Source organism: Ictidomys tridecemlineatus, chromosome 6 (assembly GCF_052094955.1).
Source record: "Ictidomys tridecemlineatus isolate mIctTri1 chromosome 6, mIctTri1.hap1, whole genome shotgun sequence".
Lineage (NCBI taxonomy): Eukaryota > Metazoa > Chordata > Mammalia > Rodentia > Sciuridae > Ictidomys > Ictidomys tridecemlineatus.
The window spans coordinates 98,614,444-98,637,050 of NC_135482.1; the positions used below are offsets into that span (position 1 = coordinate 98,614,444).

Below are 22,607 nucleotides of genomic sequence, written 5' to 3' on the forward strand. Positions count from 1 at the left end.
AATTTGTAATTCTCCTGCTTCCACTTTCGGAGTATGCGGGATTACAAGTGTGAACCACAACACCTGGCTGAAATATTTATTTATATAGGCAAAGAGTACAGGCAAATCTAATTTATGTTCTTAGAAATCAGCATAAATAGTTTACTTCTGAAGATTGGAAATCAAAATTGGGGAGTGGGCTTTAAGGATGCTGGCTACATAGGTATTCTCAATTTGTAAAAATTCATTGAACTATCACACTTCTGATATGTATACTTTTGGTGTGTTTATTATACTTCAAAAGGTAAGTATGAAAAGTAAAAATAAACCATTCATTTTTCTCATTGCCTATCCAAGATGTCCAAGGGTAGAGAGTCCAGGCTGGGTCAAGGATGTAAGTCATCAAGAAGCCAGGCTCTTTTGTCGCTCTGCTTTCTCCTCTTCCTGCATGTGGTTCTATCTGCACAGCTGCAGAATGGTTACTTTACTTCCAGGTATCTTACCTTGTTCCAGTCAGGAGAGGATGAGGCCAAGAGGTTTCCCTTGAGAAGCTTTATCATTTTATTCAGGCTGGAGACTACCCCCTTTTTTTTTTTTCCAAATTTTAATGTTTATTTTTTTACTTTTCAGCGGACACAACATCTTTATTTGTATGTGGTGCTGAGGATCGAACCCTGGCCGCACGCATGCCAGGCGAGCGCACTACCGACTGAGCCACATCCCCGGGCCCTACCCTTTTCTTTTGGTAGTCTGTAATTCTGCTTCATGTCCACACCTAACTGCAAGTGATTCTGAGTAGGTGACAATTGTCGTGAGCATGATGCTCTAAATAAAATTGTGCTTTGTTAGTGATGAAGTGAATAGATAAAGGGGAGGCAATAAAAGTGTCCAGCATAGGCTATATGCTCTCAAGGACCTTACATTCTAGTGGAGGAGAGAAGAGAGTTAACAGAAAACTCAATTTAGCAAGTCCTCTGCAGGAAGTACAAACTGCTACAGGCATGCAACAAACCTTCCTCTTTTGTTCACCTGTTTTTTTTTTTTTTTTTTTGGTCAGTTTAATTCACAGGCCCCAGTCACTAAACATAACAAAGGTAGAGGAAAAGTTTGTCCTTTACGTAGTTCACTCTAATCTCTTACATCTAATTAGCGACTGACAATGGTGAGCCATCTGAGACCTGTGCTTCTTGGAAAACAGACCAGTTTAGAAATGTACCCATCCTTATTTTCCTTCAATCCTCAATCTTTTATATTCTGGAGAAACAAATAACTGCAAAGGACCACCTTAATCTTACATACAAATGTCACTTTAATGCTAAGTGCCACTCAACCTTTTTTTTTTTTTAAATTGAGAGAGAGAGAGAGAGAGAGAGAGAGAGAGAGAGAGATTTTAATATTTATTTTTTAGTTTTCAGCAGACACAACATCTTTGTTTGTATGTGGTGCTGAGGATCGAACCCGGCCGCACGCATGCCAGGTGAGCGCGCTACCGCTTGAGCCACATCCCCAGCCCCTCTGAAGAGTTTTTGTAACCATTTAAAATGTTTTCTGCCCATATAACAACTGTTCCTCCTCCTTCCCCTCCCCCTCCCTGTCCCCATCTCCCTCCCCCCACTCCTCCTTTTCTGTTCCATAGGAGATTGAACCCAGGACCTCTTGCATACTAAACAAGTGCTCTACCACTGATCTACATCCTTTGCTCTGAACACAACACTTTAACTAAATTAAATTCTCCACTCTGATCCCTTCTGCATCTTTAATATGCTTCTCTGAGAAATTTTGGTCAAGATTTAAGAAAGAAGCCAAAGACTTGAGTTTTTGTTAAAGGATGGTCACTCTCTTTTAAAAGAAACTTTGGTGTCCAAAGAATTATACACAGAGCCAAATTCACAGATTTTCTTTCTAGAGCTTTTTTTTTTAATTGAGAGAGAGAGAGAGAATTTTTAATATTTATTTCTTAATTTTCCACGGACACAACATCTTTGTATGTGATGCTGAGGATCTCTGTATGTGGTTCTGAGGATGGAACTCAGTCAGGCGAGCGCGCTACCGCTTGAGTGACATCCCCAGCGCTAGAGTTTATTTTTTAAAACCTATCCTCAATCCCTAAATCCCAGCTTCCCAATACTTAACCCCCAGGAAGATGTTCTTATCTCCTTAATTTCCCTCTACCACCATTCCTTCTCTGGCTGGTGAATGGCTGAACAGAACCACTAAACCACTGCTCTGCTCACTCTGATTTTTCTGTGCAATGCCTCCTTTGTGTGATTATTCCTATCCCATCTCCCTGTGAAGTGGTAGAGAGTAGCTGAACCTTGGGCATGCTCCTCTGTTACCCACCCAGTAGTCAATCAGAGAAATCAAGTAAGTTGATTGAATGAATCTTGCTTCAAGAGGCAGAAGAAAATTCTACCCTTCAGCAATGCCACAGAGGACTACTTCAGTCTCTTTTCAGCTTCTATCCCAAAAAGCAAGCAAACAAAAAAATAATAACCAGAACACATCAAGATACTCAGATCTTTGGAGCTTTTCTTATGACAGATGTCAGAGTATCTAACTCTCTCCCCATCCCTCCATTAAAGCACACACACACAAGCACACACACAGTCTCTCAAATATTGTATGTGTATTCAAAAATCTCAAACACATGATGAGATTATTAATACTGCTATCTCATAGAAGTGGAATCAAAGTAATCTTTATTTTCATTTTAGTACTGTTATATAATGAAGATATATTATGTAAAAATAATTAGAAAAAATCAATCTATTTTCAATCTCATAGAAAAAAATATTGTTTTTTAAAAATTACATAGAAACCTCCATACTCATGCCACTATTAGCTTTTTCTCATGTGTACTATGGAGATTATTATTCTATCTTCAAGAATTTAGGACAGAAAAGGAAAGCACACTTTCTGTCAAAAATAAGCTTCCAAGAGACAGTAACTCAAAAAAGGTTTCTCTTCTGAATACTGCCAACCTTTCCCAAAACTCTATTGTTTTCTCTGCTGGAATTAACCTCATTCACAGGAATTGGAAAACTGAATTGCTACTTGTTCATCTGTAAAACAAAATAATGAATTGTTACTTGGGGGGTTTCTCACATATTCAGAATGAAAATGTGTCATAAAACCTACTGCATTGCCCTTTTCTGAGCATATTCAGAGTTATAAGAGGATTTCAATCACTCATATTCTCATGTTGTAGTAATTTCTTTTTTTTTTTTTTTTTTTGGTACTGGATTTTCAACCCAAAGTTGCTCTACCACTGACCTATATCCCCAGCCCTTCTTATTTATTTATTTTTTTTTTAAATTTTGAGATGGGGTCTTGCTAAGTTGCCCAGGCTGGCCTAGAACTTGTGTTCCTCCTGCCTCAGCCTCCCAAGTAGTTGGGATTACAGGTGTGCAGCACTGCACCTGGCTACAGTGAATTATTATTATTATTATTATTATTATTTTCCAAAGAGAGGGGGAGAGAGAGAGAGAGAATTTTTAATATTCACTCTTTAGTTTTTCGGCCGACACAACATCTTTGTTTGTATGTGGAACCCAGGCCGCACGCATGCCAGGCAAGCGCACTACTGCTTGAGCCACATCCCCACTACAGTGAATTATTAATCACAGCAAAAATATTAGGAATAGTTAGTCCCTTGAGAACAATGATTTATGAAGTTCTTTTGGTCTAAAGACTACATCATATAAAATGTCTTTGATGTGGAAGACTTTAACAAATGTTTTAAGAGGTCAGATAGTATAATGCGCTGCATGTCTTAGGAAGGAATACTTGTAAAACTCAGAGAGAGACCATGAAGAATGAAGCAGAAATATGTCAGGAGATGTAAGTGAAATCTCAGCAATCACCTAGATAGCAGTCACAGACTCTGATGGTTGCTATTTTCAGGTTGGTGGCCAACACTCTTTGGCCAATGATAAAAGTATAAGTCCTTGAGTCTTTTTACTGAGTTGTGGGGAAGTTAGATGAAATATCTCGGTAAAACAATGTAAGTAGGGCTGGGGATCAGATCAGTGGGTGAGTGTATGTTTAGCATGTGCTAGGCCCTGGGTTCTCTCTGTAGCACTGAAAACCAACCAACCAATCAACCAGCCCACACTGTCGCCCTGGAAAATAAGAAACTGCAGCTAGATAAATGAGTTGATAGGAGGGCAGGGGTTGGAAAGAGATGTACTAACAACAGTAAGTATTAATTTCGACACCCTTATTGATGGTTATACAATAAGGATATCTTTATTCCCTGTGTGGAAAAAAAAATGATGAAAATAAGTACTGTACCAATTTTTAGAACATGACTAGTCCTTGAGAACCTACAGTTTTGTTGAAATATAAGGCAAAAGCAGGACAAAGTGGGTACACCTCTAATTCCAGCTCTTAGGGAGGTTAATATCTCTACCGAACATTCCAACTATTAAAATTTGCTCATTCTGGGCTGGGGATGTGGCTCAGCGGTAGCGCGCTCGCCTGGCATGCGTGCGACCCGGGTTCGATCCTCAGCACCACATACCAACAAAGATGTTGTGTCCGCCGAGAACTAAGAAGTAAAAATTAAAAATTCTCTCTAAAAAAAAAAAAAAAAAAAAAATTTGCTCATTCTCCCAAGTTTAATTTACATGTTACATCTTCAGGAAAACTGCCCTTAATTTCAACCAGTTAATTTGTAATTACCATGAGAACAAGAAATATTTTCTTCCTTATTTCTGTATTCTTGCTGAAGTAATATAAACATTGTAGATATTTTCAGAATAAATGTACTACTCTTGTGACAATCTAATATTGTGTGTGTGCACATGTGCATGCTGGAGATCTAATCCAGGGCAAGTGCTCTACCACTAAGCTATATCCACAGCTCCTAAGATAATTTTTGATGTAATTTGAATTGATCAAACAATTCTATGCTTCCTTTTTTCTTCTACTGATACCCCACTAATTCAATTTCCCCTTACCGCTAATCTTGGCAAATGAAACAATCTCCTGATCCCTCAAGTCCAGATTCTTTGACCTCTAAATTATCCCATATACCAAGAGACAGATTAATCTTTCTGAAACCAAGTTTAATAAGAGAATCATTAATAGCTCCTCAGAATTAGGCACAAACTCAAGGCTTCCATAATATGAGCTTATCCTGTGTTTCCAACTTGAGTACAACTTCAGTTAGACCCAATAGCCATTCAATGCTTTTGCAAATTGGTACCTCTGTTCACACTCCCTCTTCCTTTCAAGAGTTGTGTAACAAAACTTTACATATTCTTTTAGATCACCCCCAAATGCCACTCCCTTGTAATGACTTTTTTTTATCCCCCAGCTGAGGAGTAGCTCAGTGGTGCAGCACTTGCCTAGCATGTGCAAGGCCCTAGGTAGTATCCTCAGTACTGCTAAACAACAACCAAAAGACTTCTCTTATCCCTTAACCTGACATCAGCTCTTTCTCCCCTTTGAAATCCAATATATTTTACTTTTTGTATGTTATATAATCAGACCCTGCTTTGTAATCTGTAGAATGTAACCTAGCTTTCCTTCTATACTACAAACTTTTTTTTTTCTGTGATGGCTACCTCTGATCTACATCCCCAGCTCTATACTGTAAACTTTTTAGAGATTATATCTTACTAGCTTTCTGATACCTACAATAGTAGAAGAAAGAGGTACATGGGGATGTGGCTCAAGCGGTAGCGTGCTCGCCTGGCATGCGTGCGGCCCGGGTTTGATCCTCAGCACCAATACAAAACAAACAGAGATGTTGTGTCCGCAGAAAAAAAACTAAAATGAATAAATAAATTCTCTCTCTCTCTCTCTCTCTCTCTCTCTCTCTCTCTCTCCCCCCCTCTCCTCTCTCTTTAAAAAAAAAAATCTTGTTTTTATGTTTACAAATCCAATAATGTGTTTTCTAATTTGTATATATATATAGATCGATCGATAGATAGATATAATGATATATGTCCTGTTTACATGTAAAATATCTCATGATATTTCACATTCTATGAAGAAAGAAAATTAAAAGCTTCTGGTATTATTTTTGTTTTCTTATGACCCAATTTTATTAATCCTTTTTTATTTTTCATATACTTTTTCTTTCTCTAGAATTATAAGGACCTAGAAGGTAAGAGCAATATGTTCTTCTCTATCTCACATCAGGATCTTAGCCTACCCAGTAAGTGGCAATAGGAGAATAGGCTGCTTACCTGAATGGAAGACAAGCCCCATTATCCACTGTGTTGCTTAGCCAACTAAGTCATTATGCTTGTGGTCTTGGCTACCTCCTTAAGTCAGGCTGGCCTTAATAAACTGGGCCAAGGATACATAGGCTGTGAGTTCCACAATAAGAACCTCATGCTCAGAGCAAGGCTTGGTATCCAAAGACCAAGTAGGTGTCTGGCTTCATGAATGGATACTCAAGTGGATAAAGAAGCATTGCTAGGAAGGTTTTGGAAGGAACTAAGTTTCTCATTTATGGTTTGTAAATATGTATCCTACTGCAGACAAAGTATCAACTAAGAATTAATCATGGATTAGAAAAACTATTTCTCAGAATCAGCTGATGAATTGACCATGAGGCAAATGCAGGTATGTGTGTGTGTGTGTGCGTGTGTGTGCATGTGTATGTGTGTGTTTGTGTATGTGTGTGTCTGTCTGTCTCTGTGTGTGTGTACACTCACACATAATTTCCTAAAGCTAGAACATCAGTAAATTTTCTTAGGGCTGGGGATCTAGCTCAGTTGGTAGAGTGCTTGCCTTGCCTTGCATGCACAAGACCCTGGTTCAGTCAAAAAAAAAAAAAAAAAAAAGAAGAAGAAGAAGAAGAGGAGGAGAAGAAAAGAAAGAAAAAAATGTTCTTGCCACTGGAAAGGACAGGAAAATCACCGTTATTAATTTATAGGGTCTAATACTAATGTAAATAGGTAAGAGGAAACTTCTACCATCTAGTTTCTCTTTGTGTTAAAAAATATATAATGCCCTTTGAGGACTTAAATGGGCTCTCACAAAGCTCCCAACAATGATTTTATGAGTTAGCTATTTCTATTAAATGAATCCTAGAATTGAAGAATGTATGTGGGACAGAGAATACCAGAAAAATGATAGGCAACATGCAGCATACTTTCACAATTCCAAAGAACTTCTTTTTTTTTTTTAATATTTATTTATTTAGTTTTTTTTTGGCATACACAACATCTTTATTTGTACGTGGTGCTGAGGATCGAACCCAGGGCCACACGCATGCCAGGTGAGCGCGCTACCGCTTGAGCCACATCCCCAGCCCATCCAAAGAACTTCTAATGTGACCAATATACCTGAGATCACAGACTGTTGACCTAACTTTTTAATAAGTGTATTCCTGAAATCCATTTCTCCAGCCAGGGAGAAAACATAAACTAACAGGATCTGTGTATACAGGTTGTTGCTGGAAGGGACAAAATTTTTCCAGAGTTTGCAGACCCTGACTCACCATTGGGTCCTAAAATGTGAAGATAAAGAACTCATGGCCAAGCGTGGTGATGCACACACCTGTAATTCCAGCAGCTCAGGAGGCTGAGACAAGAGGATCACAAGTTCAAAGCCAGCTTCAGCAATGGTCAGGCACTAAACAACTCAGAGATTTATTTATTTAGAGATCCTGTCTCTAAATAAAATGCAAAATAAAGCTGGGGATATGTTTCAGCGGTTGAGTGACCCTGAGTTCAATCCCCAATACCAAAACCAAAATAAAACAAAACAAAAACTGAACTCATAAGGCATTCCTTATAAGATGAAAATGAATAAGGAAATCATCACATCCTCCTTGACCTCAAAAGCTTGAATAGGGGCAAAGATGGGTGAATGCCTCTAAGAACAGTCATGACAGGAAGAGTATAAAGAGAAGCTAGAGCCAGGTGCAGTGGCACATGCCTGAAATCCCAGCAGCTGGTGAGGCTGAGGCAGGAGGATCTGAAGTTCAAAGCCAGCCTCAGCAACTTAGTGAGGCCCTAAGCAACTTAGTGAGACCCTGTCTCAAAACAAAAAATAAAAAGGGCTGGAATGTGGCTCAGTGGTAAAGGCCTCTGGGTTCATTCCCCAGTACCCCCATCCCCCCAAAAAGAAGCTAGTAAAACTCGCATCTTTGATGCTTCCCATATCCAGCAATGCTGCTGCAATATGTGTACTCAACATTACCCTAGAGGGAAGAGGGAGACAGGAAGTCAGAGCAGCAGACAACACCTGCCATAATTATGTGCAAATTGTAAAAAGCATTCTCTCTGAATAGATAAATTATTAATTTTTATTAATTAAATAAAATTAAAGCTATCACATTCTGCAAGCTTTCTGTAGCTTCAACATTCCAGGACAACAATGAGGGGAGAATGGACAGGACTTCAGTAACAGCAGCACAATCTTAGCAGTGGCCTGTTAGACCCAGCATGAGGTTTTCAACTGAGCATGCATTTAGGAAACTCAATGAATTGGAGGAATTGAGGTTTAAAAAGGGAAGACTAAGGGGAGAGACTGCCATGTTACTGAACCTGAACTTCCAAAATGGAACTCCCCTCAAATCCAGCTCCTTCTCCAAGAGAGAATAAATGAGACCTTCCTTGCTTAGCACCCTTCCCAGAAAGACCTTAGCAAGTTTTAAAAACTATGTCATCTAAATTATCATCCTCATTCTGAAGATAATAAAACAAACACTTAAAAAGATTAAATATCTTGTTCAAGATTACACAGCTTGTAGGCAGCAAGACTAGGAAGTTAAACTTGAACACCTGTGCCAAACCACCAAACTTGCCAGTGACAGGTTTCTTAATGCAATGTCTGGCTCTGGAATGAAAGGAGGAGGAAACACCTCTGGCATCTTGTTGTAGTCAAGCCATTTCTTGTACCTCCCAGTGTGCTATATTTCACAGCATGCAATAGCTTGGATCAAGTATACCCCAAATGCTCGTGTGTTAAAGCTTTGGTTACTAGCCTACGGTGCTATTAGGAGGTGGTGGAACTTTTAGGAGGTGGAGCTGAGTTTGGGAGGAAGTTAGGTCATTGGGGACATACCTTTGAAGGGGATATTGGGACCCTTGCCTACTTTCCTGTCTTGCTTTCTTTAATTACCATGAAGTAAATAGGCCTCCTCTACCATGTGCTCCTGTCATAACATACTGTACTATTGCAGGCCCAAAGCAACACAGCCAAGCAACTATGGGCTAAAACCTCTGAAACCATGAGCCAAAGTAAGCCTTCTTCCTTATAAGTTCTTTATTGCAGATATTGCAGGAAGGAAGGATACATAGGGAAACTGATAAAATATGTATGAGGAATACTAATGAATCTATACAGATATTTTATTTTGATATTCAAGATTATTAATGTAGGCTGGGCGCAGTGGCACATGCCTATAATCCCAGAGGCTCGGGAAGCTGAGGCAGGAGGATGGCGCGTTCAAAGCCCCCCTCAGCAATGGCCAGGGGCTAAGCAACTCAGTGAGACCCTGTCTGTAAATAAAATACAAAATAGGGCTGGATTTGTGGCTCAGTGGTTGAGTGCCCCTGAGTTCAATCCCTTGTACCCTAGCCCCCCACCAAAGAGAAATTAATGTAGGTCCTGAAATAGCAATGTAAATGAAAGTCTGTAAAAATTTTTCTTTCACAGGGTGTATTATGAGATGAACAAATTATCCTGTAGCATCAATGCTTCATTCTGTGTTTGGAAGTGAGAGAGGAAATATAGTGCCTCTGGAATCAAATTGCCATGGTCATCTTAGTCCTGCAATTTTATTTATTTATATATTTATACATACATATACATACATACCAGGGATTGAACCCAGCAGTGCTTAACCACTGAGCAACAATCCCAGCCATTTTTATATTTTACTTAGAGACAGGGTCTTGCTAAGTTCCTTAGGGCCTTGCTAAGTTGCTGAGGCTGTCTTTGAACTTGAGATCTTCCTGCCTCAGCCTCCCAAACTGCTGGGATTATAGGTGTGTGACATTCCACTCTGGGCTAGTCCTATCATTTATTGGTGTGCACCTTTGGTAATTTACTGAGTCTCTGTGCTTAGTTCCTTTATCTGTAAATTGGAATTGATAATGGTATGACAGTACCTAGCTGATTTACTGTAAACATTAAATAGTATCAAAGTACTTACTCAGAGCAGTGCCTGGTACAGAGGAGCAAACCTGTTACAAAAGTCACTAAGCTGCCTGTTAGTCCACAACAGGAAATGGCTTTGCTTTGGTTTGGGGAGATAGTAACAGGCCCAAAGACTCTCTAGTCCAGTGGTCTGAAATCTCAGCATCTATCAGAATCATCTGGAGGCTCTGTTAAAATACAAATTGCTGGCTTACACCCCCAGAGCTTCTGTTCACTAGGTCTGGGCTGGGAGCCAGAAGTTGCATTTCAAACAAATTCCCAGGTATAACTGATGCCCTTGATCTGAGGACCACATTTTGAGAACCACTCTCATTCTACAGACATTAAAGCTGAGACCCAGACTGGAAAGTATATTCACCAAGGTCACCCATAGCCTGGAGTGAGTACTAAAGAAAACTAACTCCTAGGGCATCCTCTTTTGATTTTGCTCAGAGATTAGAGATATGAATTCCTTCTAGACACATCAGGGGAGCTGCAGGCCCCTGCACAGATCTGCACTTTCACAGCTTTGTGCATGGTTCCCTGCTAACCCCTTCAGAGCATTCTGGATGTTCTGAAGATGTATATCTGGGCATGACCAAAATATTTTGTGACAAATGTTGTCCATCTACATGGGTAAAAAGGAAAACAGCATGCATGGAGATTTCCAGGTGAGGGTACACAATTTTATAGTTCATTCTGGTGGATGTTCCAGAAGGGGAGTTGAGGAGACCATGCCACAGGAGGCCTAGTCAAGGGAGGCATTAATGGATATTAACAAGGACAAGAACAGGGGAGGTACAAGGTTCAAGAGAAGAGTGAAGGACTTTACCAGATACATGGCTAAACAGTATGAAAGAGGTAGAAGACTGAGTGCAAGGAGGAATAGGGTAATAGCGAGAGGTCGAGAAACAGTTCCAGAATCATGCATTGGAGTACAGAACTCCTGGGAAGTGAGCAATATTTCCATCCTGCTCCCCAAAAGCACTGTATGATACATTGCTGTATTTGTACATCAGCTCCTTCTGGTAATCTGAGAAGCCAGATGTGATTTGAGATGTCAGTGATAACTTCAAAAAACATTCCCATGGGCTAGGGATGTGGCTCAAGCAGTGGCACGCTCACCTGGCATGCGTGCGGCCCAGGTTCAATCCTCAGCACCACATACAAACAAGGATGTTGTGTCTGCCGAGAACTAAAAATAAATATTGAGAGGTTCTCTCTCTCTCTTAAAAAAAAAAAAAGAAAAGAAAAGAAAAGAAATTCCCATGCCTTTCAAGAATGGGGACATTTCAGGGGCTGGAAGTTCCCTATATCTTACCACCCTATCATAGTCCTTGAGGAGAAAAATATTTAAAGACTAAAACAACTTACCTATCTCCAGGAAACCTACTGTCTGAAACCTGATTTCCTCAGGCAGCAACCCTGCCCTCTCAAAGTACCACAAGACAGATGATGGGAGCAAAAAAGACCGTGTTCTGCTCCCCACAGCCACTGGGCATGTGCACCAGACTGTCTAGGTTCTATAGGTTCTCCCCATGATATCTACTGAGGTCCAAAAGGAGAGAGAAAGAATGTGGCTGTAGAGAGAAGCAACTATTACGAGTTATTATTACTTATTCAACAAATATGTATTTGCTATCATTTAGCGAATACCTACTACGTGACGTGGGGAAACAAGTCAAACACACTATCTTTAAAAAGTTCACCGTCAGAGGGAAAAACAATTAGAAGTATAATTCACTACAAATGATTTTTAATATAGTATTATACTATTGGGTGTGTACAAGATGCTGGAGCACACAGAAGGGTTTACAGGTCACCTAAGGGAGTTCAGAGCTTTTTAGAGGACATGTCACCAGAGCTGACAAATAACAAAACTTACCCTGAGACACCAACATCTCATCTTTTCCTAGGGAGCACTTGTATGCTTACAATTTAAGGACAGACTTAGTGGGGGAAGGGTTGGTTGCAGTGTGGCACCTATTTCCTGTATTCCTGGCTCTCATCCTGGTCTAGTACTTTAGGTAATTGAAGACAGCGGCAGTAAGGCAAAAGGATTCCACACCAACAAAGGACGGCTGGAAAGCAGTTAGTCCCTCAGTGGGTGAAAGACAAGTCTCTGGACTGGGAGGTGCAGAATGTCACGGCCTTCCACTCTGTGACGGCATCAGCAACGCCTCCTTGCCTGAGTGGTTGTGAAAACTGGAGAGCTCTCATCTGCGCGTTTATTCCTGCCGTAGTTTTCCAGGCGTAGGGTAGGCGGGACCCAGGGCTTGGATAGCAGAAGTAACAGAAGGAAATCTTTCTCAGGAGTATTGATGTTTGCAAGCTGCTGCTGCCTCATCTAAGGGAACTGCAAACGGAAGGATGGTGTTCAGAAATGTGAAAAGAAACTTGGTACTGTTATCACCCCAGATATATGGAAGGATGGTGCAGGCATCACAGAAAGTGGTGAAAGAAAGCTAAATGAAAAGAAAGCTTTGACTTCAAAAAGAGCAAGATTTGATCCATATGGAAAGAATAAGTTCTCCCCTTGCAGACTTTGTAAAAATTCTGTGCCTCAACCGGGTTCTCATTACTGCCAGGACTGTACCTGCAAAAAGCCCATCTGCCATGTGTGGGAAGAAAAGTTTGGATACCCAAACTACAAGCAAACTTCTATGTAGATGTATTGATGAGGTTTCTGGCTTTTTATGATTTTGCTTTCTGCTTTGAATTTTTAAGACATAGTAGAGATAGTCAACTTAAAAACTATCTATTTCTGGACAAATGATTAAGTTTTAACCAAGAAAGTTGGTAGACATCCATTCTTTTGCTCTCAAGTTCTGAACAACCACTTTTGCATTAAGCGATTATTTTCCTTATGAGCATTTTATTGAACTAAAGTAAGAGATAAATTTAATGAAAAAACATTCCCACGTTCAATATGTACCTTAACTTTACTTAACATTACGCTTGGGGAGCGGGTACCAGGGATTGAACTCAGGGGCCTTCAATCACTATGCCACATCCCCAGCTCTATTTAGAGACAGTGTCTCACTGAGTTGCTGAGTTGCTTAGCACCTGACAGTTGCTGAGGGGGGCTTTGAACTCATGACCCTCCTGTCTCAGTTTCCTGAGCTGCTAGGATTACAGGCATTCGCCTCTGTGCCTGGGTTAACATTACTCTTATTATCTCCTCCATCTATTTTATTTATAGATATTGCAAAAATGAGATTATTAATATTTTGCTTTGAACTAATTCTAATTCTAATCCAGCAATTCCTTAATTAATTGCAGTTTCAGAGGATATTTAAATGTTTGAAGCTATTGTTGCTAAATGGTTCCTTAGAAATTAATCTAGACCCAAATCAGATAAAAGTTAGATTTGTGATTTTTTTTTTAATTTGTTCTTGAAGCCAAAGCACCAGTTCCTTTCATATAGGAACAAGAACACAAGGAAAACCCATGTGTCCAAATGAATATATTGGATTTCAGAAAAGCACATATTACACACATTGCCTTGAATTCAAATTGTCATGAACAGTGTGCATATTGATGTGTAAATGAAAATGACCCCCTCACACCCTTTTCATAAAACTCTTTGAAGCTGAAAAAAAAATTTTTTTTAAAAAACCTCCTTTCTATCTCTCATAGAAATAAATTGAACAAAGTAAACATCTTGACTTTTTTTAATAACATAGATGCAAGAAACCACTCTGAGGTTTCAAATGAAGATTTTTCTTACACTGCTTTCATAGGTTGAGGACTTTTATTTTAAAAATTTGTAGCCTAGTATAGGTAGCCAAAAGGGTATTCTCTATTTCTAAGGGACCAGAGGAAGGAGGAGGGGAAGGAAAGGGGAGATACTAGGGATTGGCATTGACCAAATTATATTATTATATTGTGTGCACATTCTAATATGTAACAACAAATCCCACCATTATGTATAACTATAATGCACCAATAAAAAAAATTAAGAAAAACTGGTAATGGTGGCACATGTCTATATCCCAGTGACTCAGGAGGCTAAGGCAGGAGCCAAGTTCAGCAGCTTAGCAAGGCTCTAAACAATTTAGCAAGATCCTGTCTTGAAATAAAAACATCCAGGGATGTGGATCAGTGGTTAAGCACCTCTGGGTTCAATTCCCCATAAAAAAAGGAGAGAGAGAGAGAAAGAAAGAAAAAACAATAACAGTGGGAAAAAAAACTAAAGTCAATACCTGCATTTAGATTTGTGTGACCTAGAGTAAGAATGCATGGTCTGTATTGTAAGGAGGTGAAGATATGTAAATCTGTTTTGGTGATTGCATATGATTATATAAGAATTCAGGGAGGGGCTGGGATTGTGGCTCAGGGGTAGAGCGCTCACCTAGCTTGGGCATGACCCAGGTTTGATCCTCAGCACCACATTGTGTTGTGTCCATCTATACCTAAGAAAAAAATATGTATATATTAAAAAAAAAAAAAAAAGAATTCAGGGAAGGAAGGAAGTTCCCATACCCCACCAAACTTTCTTGGTTTTAGACTTAGATTCATTAGAAATTATCTGAATTTTCTGGGGACTCCACATTGTGTTATCTTGCTGTGCTTTTGAGTTGTCACTTATCCAATAGGAAACAGATCCCAGAGTCAGGTCTCGGAAGAACTGAGGGGCCTGATAACCTTCCAACTGAAGTGATGGAGATGATAATTTAGCCTCTGGATGAATATCACTACTTCTTGATGAGGTTAAGAATAAGAGAATTTTGGAAAACACAAGATTTCTGTTATGAGCTAAGTTGGGATGGAGGGACCACTAGAACAAAAGAGAAGAAAGCAGAGAACACTCAGAGAAAAGGAGGAAGAACTGAGGGGCTGATTGGTTACAGATGAAAAGGTCAGGCGAACGTTGGAGGAAAAGACCACCAAGAGACTGTCTCATGCAGCAGCAAAGGGTTTATTGGGGGTCCAGCATACTGGGGCTCAGAGCTCACTTCAGAGGAGCAGAGAACAAAGAGCCCCGAGAACAACTTAAGCAGAGCTTATATACATTCTTTGGAAAGGGCAGGGACTTTACATACATCATAGCATCCCTTAGCAAATCATTACATACCGTGGGAAAATCAAATAACAACTCTTAAAATATGATCAGCACATTCACTGGCGGGAACAGGTGGGGCAGGGGTGATTGGTCAGTCCTAAGAAGGGGTATACGTTTAAACTGATTGGTTGAAGCCCTGAGATGTATATGTGCTGAGCTGCACGGTTTCCCAACTTGTTATCAACTATCATAAACTACTGGGAGGGTCATCTGGCATCCCTGGTATTTCTCTGTCTCATGCTGATTGGTGGCTGCTAGGGGGTTGCTATGGATCTCCACCTAGCCTACTGAGTCAGGAACACCTGGTGCAGCAGATCTCTCCTGTTATTTGTAGATAAACAACTTAGCAGGGTGGGAATGTGCCTAGGAGTGCTCTGTGGGTTTTTCCAAGGACAAAGGCCATGTCCCTTCCTTGGACAGCTTTGCTCTGAGATAGAGGCTGGTTTTTCACACAAGCCAACAAAGGTGAGTGATAGATGAGGTTTGATCCGGAAATGAACAGATTAAGACTTAAGGTTTTGGGGCTGGGGATGTGGCTCAAGCGGTAGCGTGCTGGCCTGGCATGCGTGCGGCCCGGGTTCGATCCTCAGCACCACATACAAACAAAGATGTTGTGTCCGCCAAATACTAAAAAATAAATATTAAATTCTCTCACTCTTTCTTTAAAAAAAAAAAAAAGACTTAAGGTTTTGAAAGCCCTAACCTGAGAGAGAAATTCTTGGGAAAATTCCTGCACCTGTGACTCACAACCCAGTAGTATTCCACAGCAAGAAACTCAGTACAAAAACAGGAGACAGAAAGGAAGCTTCCAAAGCTCCACAACTAAGAATGTCTGGAGAATCCACAGACCTCAAAGGTAAATTACCTTCTACACCCATTACGGTGCTGTAATTGGTGACTAATGGGTTCAATTCTTGGCTGGGGTGAAGCTCAGTGATAGAACACATGCTTAACTTATGGGTTTAATTCCCAACACTCCCTCCCCACCATACACACACACAAAATAGATGGTTTGACTCTTGTTCCATCTAGTATGGAAGGCTTGCTCTCTCTCTCTCTCTCTCTTGGTGATGGGGATTGAACCCAGGACCTTGTGCATGCTGGCAAGCACTCTACCACCTGAGCTATATCCCCAGCCCCCAGAAGGCTTTCAATTAAACTTAACCTCATTATTAAAAATGTTTACTGTTTCTTCCAAATGTTAGTCACTGTGTCCTTACTCTTTGACTTACATTCTGAATTTTTTGAGGAGAGGGATAATATTAGCTTAGTTGATTCAACAAAAATACAGTGAGCATTATGTATGACCAAACATTAGAGAGATGTAGAAGACATGGTCCCTGACCTCAGATACCTCCTGCCTAAAGAGAGGTTACATATCATCCCAAGCCCCAGTTCATAAAACAGATGCAAAAAAAATTTTTTTTAGCTAAAAAATTATAGCTTTATTTGGGGCTGGGGTTATGGCTCTGCAGTAGCTCACACTTGCCTGGTTCAAAATAAATAAATAAAGCTATTGTGTCCATCTACAACTAAATTTTTTTTAAAAAAATAGCTTTATTCATCTTTCAGAGATTATTCTTTGGATAAGAAAATTATGTAAAAAAAAAACAATGATTTTTGTTTGAAAAAGTCTATCATGTTTATTTGCTAACACAATTCTATTAACTGCAGTATATATTAAGTCCCAAGATATACCGTTCATACAGTTGTCTTATTTATGTGCTTGAGGAAGACATGGGGGTATGTGTTGAACCTCCCTAGTGTCTTTTAAAGTAATATTAGCAATTAATGGCTTGGAGAATCCAGCACATAAAACTGTCTACCCTCTTTTTCTTTTAAATCTCTACTATCACTTCAAAATTCCCTTTGTGGCAAGAGGCACTTCCAGGTGGCTCTACCTGCTGAAGGCTGCTTTTCTAAGTAGTGAGACTTGATCCTCACTGTCCACTTCTTCAACTTCTGCCACCCTTGAGCCTCTGATTTCTAGGTTAAACTGACCGATCTCATCATTTTTTCTCCATGATGTATTTTAGTTCTAACCACTATCTTCTAAGCAGTATATTTCATTATATGAGTTCCTTGAATGATTGAAAGAATAAGAAATGTGAAATTTGAATGTGAAAGGCCCCAATGCAGAGAATCATTCCTCTTGGCTAAGAGCTTCACATACTCAGGGTTAATTGTGATTTTTTCACAAGTCTGCTGGTAAGAGAATCACTGCTGCTCCTCAGCCTTGGCCTCCTCCTCCACCACTCAGACCACTCAGAACAACCCAGGAAGGTACACAAAGGAAGAAAGAGGCAGCTGCCCAGATGGTCTGGTCAGATTTTTTCACAAAAACTTTTTAATAATAATGATAACAGACTTCTGGTTTGCCTTCCCTAATGTTCTTTTTTGACTGATCCCATGGAAATCAATGTCTGAGGACAACAGAAAGAGAAGGACTGGTTGTATACCCTCTCACAGTGGTTCTCTTCCAACACAGCTGGGAAACTCCTTCAAGCAGAAGGGCCAAGAAAAGCTACCTCATACAACAGAAGATTCTTCCAAGATTTTCTTTCTTTCAGTGCCTAGATGAATCTCTTCTTTCTTATATATGAACTTCCCTTTACCTCCCTCCTCTACCATTGTTTCCAAAAGAACAAATTGGTTAGAGCAGCTCTTTGGAAAAACTGGAAAGATCCATGCCTTCAAAGAACCAGAGCCTCCAGATAATAGAATTCTTGCTCAGATGCTCTCCAAACCCCTGATCAATGAGAGCTTGAGAAAAACCCCATGGGCCAGTCTCTGGACACTCATCATATTCAGCCACTTGTGGTAGTGATGATACTGTTACCGCTGCTGACCGGTGACGAGTCCTTGCTTCCCCAATGTTGAAGAATAACACCAGAGAAGCACGCCGAGGCAAGGTCAGAGTAGAAATTAGAAGTTTATTAAAGGACAGCAGAAAAGACTTCTCCCAGAGGAAGAAGGGGACCCAAGAGGTGGAATCCGTGGAAGTGCGGTTGTTTCCCCTTTATACAGTTCTTTCAATGATGGACCATAGGTTGGAAGGCCCGAGGGGTGGGACACAGGTGGGCCAAAGAAGTAATCTGGGCATTTTTGAGTCAGCATCTTCAAGTTTGCTGTTCATTAACATTTCTTTGGGATGGGCTATCTTCAAATCTGCTGGGGCTATTCATTAACATTTCTTTGGGATGGGCTATCTTTAAATCTGCTGGGGGCTGTTTCCTGGGCTTCATTAACATTCCAGGAGAGTTGCTCAACTTTTCTGGGAATTCATTCTCAACATGGCCTCCATTCTAGATTTCACTCGATATTAGACCCAATTTACCTAACTACACTGACTACCTAACTTTAAATCTGGCTTCAATACCAGGAAGAAAACATCATATAGGCCTGACAAGAGGGGAAAAAGGGAACAGAATATTGAAACAGTGAAACCAGTTGAGAAACCTGGTGTCACAGTTCATTACTCCCAATTTACTTTTGTTACTCCAGAATTCTTATGTTCATTCTATCGTAATTATCTTCCTTACTCTTTAAACGTTAACCTCTACTGCACCATTTTTCATAATCTTCATGCCTTCAATTTCATCCTCTCTTCTTATTAACATCCATATTAACTATGCCCATCTCATACAATCCTTCCTATTTTCATTTCCATCCCAGCTTTTCTACCACCTGATGGTGCTGTATTATTTCCCTAAGACTTTCTTTCCTACTTGCTGAAATTTCTCTCATTCTGATGCAAACTGTCCTCTTTCAATTCCCTCTCCCCACCCCAGTAGCAGACTACTCCCAGAGCTGTTGCTCACCTCTCTCCAGCAAGACAGTTTCATCCACCACCTGGAGGACACACAGGGATCCCAGAGCTGTTTACAGCTACAGCTGCACATCTGCTCCTGGTAACTGCTGGGAAAGTGAGAAGCCAAGTGAAAGCTAGGGAAGGGAAAGGTTGACTGTGGGGATCAGGTCAGCCCGTGGAGGAGGGGAACAATGTGACTTGGATCATCAGCCAGCATACCCAGGCTCCTTCACTGTTACATTTACTTGTCTTTGTAACATCCAGCTTTTCAGGACTAATATACTTGACAGAGGTAGAAAAAGTGAGCAGCAGAGTAGAGTAATATAGAAAGTTAGGGGAAAAAAAACAAGTAGAAAGTAGAAAAGCTCTATAGAATACATGACTCCTTGGAAATAATTTTTAAAAAGAAGCAGCAGGAGATTCATTTCAACATGAATCTAAAACACTAAAGATATTAATACCAGATAGCATCCAATTTTCATTTTATCTAAGTATTTTCCTGAGTCTACCTTGTCTCCAAAACTAGTGCACACAGATCTTTCTCCATACCCAGCTCTTTTTATCACCCCATTCAGTTGCCATTTTACATGGCTGTTAAAGCACATTTTTTTATCTTTTTTTTAAATATCTTTATTTTATTTTTATGTAGTGCTGAGGATCGAACCCAGTGCCTCATGCATGCCAGGGGAGCACGCAACCACTTGAGCCACAACCTGAGTCCCATAAAGCACATTTCTATGGAGAACTAAATGTTGTCAGCTCTAACACCTCACTGGGGAAAATGCCATATATCACCAGGGAGGGAGCGGGGGTTAGTCTGAAGTGAATGTCAGTGAGAGAAACAGAAGGAGACCTTCAGTGCTGAAAGAGAACAGGGAACATACATGTGCACCCACCATTGCCACCTGAACACACTTCTCACTGGACCACCACAAGCCTCAGTTGCCCGTCATGTCTGATTTTGCTATTATTCTGTTTGTGTTCCGTTCTTGTTGCTTCTATGCATAGAACTCTTCTCTGGGATTTTAAACTATCCTTTTCTCTTCCAGGAGGAGCATGTATACTTACCTTTCTTCTTAAAGTTCACATGTTTCTGCCCTTCTATGTCCAAACTCCCATTCTCAATTACTTAAAAAAGAGAAGAAAATAATGAACAGCACAGAAGTTACGGAGTTTCACCCAGGCCTTACCTGTAGAGCATCTTTGCATCCCTCCACCCGCAGCTCAGCATCTGGGGAAAGTTATCAAATAAAGGATGCTGCTAATGGGTCCCAATGGCTCTTCCTCCAGTTAGAGATTTGGCTGAGAACCATGGGTGGGGGGGTGGAGGCAATGGGGAGACAAAAAGGTCAGACAGTATTGAAATCATCCCTCACAATAGATAGCTATCAATCAGATGCCACCGGAAACGCCTGTCAATCAGCCAGATCTCCTAACGCCTGTCAATCAACAGGACCCCCCTGGCCAATCCTGGAGTTCAGCCAACTCCCCTGACCAACTCCAAGGGGGCAAGGGACCCTAGAAACACCTCTTCCTGTCCCAAGCCCTTCCATTCCTGCTGTAAGCCCCATAAAAGTCCAGTCCGCTTCCACGCGGTTTCTCCTCAGACCCTTCTCCTGTCCCCTCTGTGGGTCTGATGGAGTTCCGCCTGGGAGTGATATCTCAATAAAGCCTGTTCAGCAGCCCTTTTAAATCTGCCTCCTTTGGCCGCAGCCTGCCTTGTCTGATCTGACAGCTATCTTTCATTTCTTGGAAATTTCCAGACTTTTTTTTTTTTCCTATCTATAACCCTTATAAAATCATCGAAAATCCATCCTCATGATTTTTTTTTTATCACAGTGCAATTCAAAAATTTAGTGGAAATAAATGCACCCTAAAATACCCTGTGCTCTTGTGATGGTGGAGAAATCTTCCCTAACTCCACCTTCCTGTCCACTCACTGGAATTATTGCTCAGTGAATTATTGCTCAGCAGGCTGTCAGCTCCTGCTCCTGCTGAGGGCTTGATGTCAGTTCCACAAACTCCCACCTGACCCCCAGAGGTTCCATGAGGCTTGGCCAGAATTTCACTTTCCTCCTAGGCCCTTCCTAGGCATGAAGCAGTGGGTTCCATTCTCAGCATTGCAAAGCAAATGAGCAAATGAACCAGTAGTTTACAAAATGAAATTTCTCCTGAGTTCCATGTCCTTCTCACCTTCCATTAACCAAGGTCTCCACCTTTTGACCCTGCCCAACAAGTTTCTCAGTTAATTTCTCATTTTATTTTCCCACACAATTGTCCTGGGATCCTGTTTAAAATCTATTTTCATTTTTTTTTTTTGACATGGTGCAGCAATACAGTAACCATTAGCCGCATGTGAATACTAAATGCATTATTCAATATTCACTGACTATTGAAATGGGGTTAATCTAAACTGAGATATGTTTTAAGTATAAAATATACTGTTTCAAAAACTTAGTTGAAACAAAGAATGTGAAGCATCTATTAAAATAATTTTTTTAAAGAGAGAATTTTAATATTTATTTATTTTTAGTTTTGGCGGACACAACGTCTTTCTTTGTATGTGGTACTGAGAATCGAACCCAGGCTGCAGGCTACCGCTTGAGCCACATCCCCAGCTCCGTGAAGTATCTATTAATGGGCCAAGTGTGGTGGTTCACACCTATAATCTCAGCAGCTCAAGAGGCTAGACAGGAGGATCACAAGTTCTAAGCCAGCCTCAGCAACTTAGTGAGGCATTAAGCAACTTACTGGGATCCTGTCTCAAAGTAAAAAATAGAAAGGGCTGGGGATGTGGCTCAATGGTTAAGTCCTTCTGGATTTAATCCCTGGTCATCCCCCCTCCCCCCCCAAAAGTATATATATATATATATATATATAAAATCTAGCTGGGGTTGTAGCTCAGCAGTAGAGAGCTTGCCTAGTATGTGCGAGGCCCTGGGTTCGATTCTCACACCACATAAAAATAAAGTATTGTGTCCAACTACAACTAAAAAATATTTTTAAAAATCATCTATTAATAATATATATCTTTATTTCAGGTTGAAATGATATTTGGAACAATATATATTGGGTTATGTAGAAAGACCTGTCTGAAAATAAAAAATAAAAAAGGGCTGAGGATGTAGCTTAGTGGTAGAGCACCCCTAGAGCCAATCCTAGTACTCCTTACAAACATAAAATATATTTAAAAAATTAATTTTACTTGTTCTTTATATTTTATTTTTCTTTGTGTATGTGTGTGCATGGTACTGGGTCTGAACTCAGTGAAGCCAGATTTAAAGTTAGGTAGTTAGTGTAGTTAGGTAAATCGGGTCTAAAATCGAGTGAAATCTAAAATGGAGGCCATGCTGGGAATGACTCAGGGAAAATACAGGACAACTCATGGAATGTTAATGAAGTCCTGAAAAGGCCCTAGGCCAAAGTCCACCTGGAAGAAGTGTTAATGAACAGCCCCCAACAGATTTGGAGATAGCCCATTCCAGAGAAGTGATAAGCCCATCTCAAAAGTCCTTCCTGCTCAGACTACTTCTTTGGCCCACCTGTGTCCCACCCCTCAGGCCTTCCAACCTACATTCCATCACTGAAAGAACTATAAAAAGGGGAGACAACTGCACTTCCACGGATTCCACCTTCTGGGTCCCC

At 40.4% G+C, this 22,607-nt stretch overlaps 1 long non-coding RNA gene and 1 pseudogene across 1 annotated transcript; one reads left to right on the plus strand and one right to left on the minus strand.

Annotated features, from left to right (window-relative positions):
* Window positions 1-11,825: 11,825 nt before the first annotated feature.
* Window positions 11,826-21,761, minus strand: LOC144364945 (uncharacterized). The gene is made up of 3 exons (XR_013423107.1): window positions 18,973-21,761; window positions 14,441-14,501; window positions 11,826-12,442 (listed from the first exon to the last, which is right to left on the minus strand). It is a non-coding gene; the product is annotated as an uncharacterized LOC144364945 (long non-coding RNA).
* On the plus strand, window positions 12,447-12,755 carry LOC144378430 (cysteine-rich PDZ-binding protein pseudogene; annotated as a pseudogene).
* Window positions 21,762-22,607: the final 846 nt, after the last annotated feature.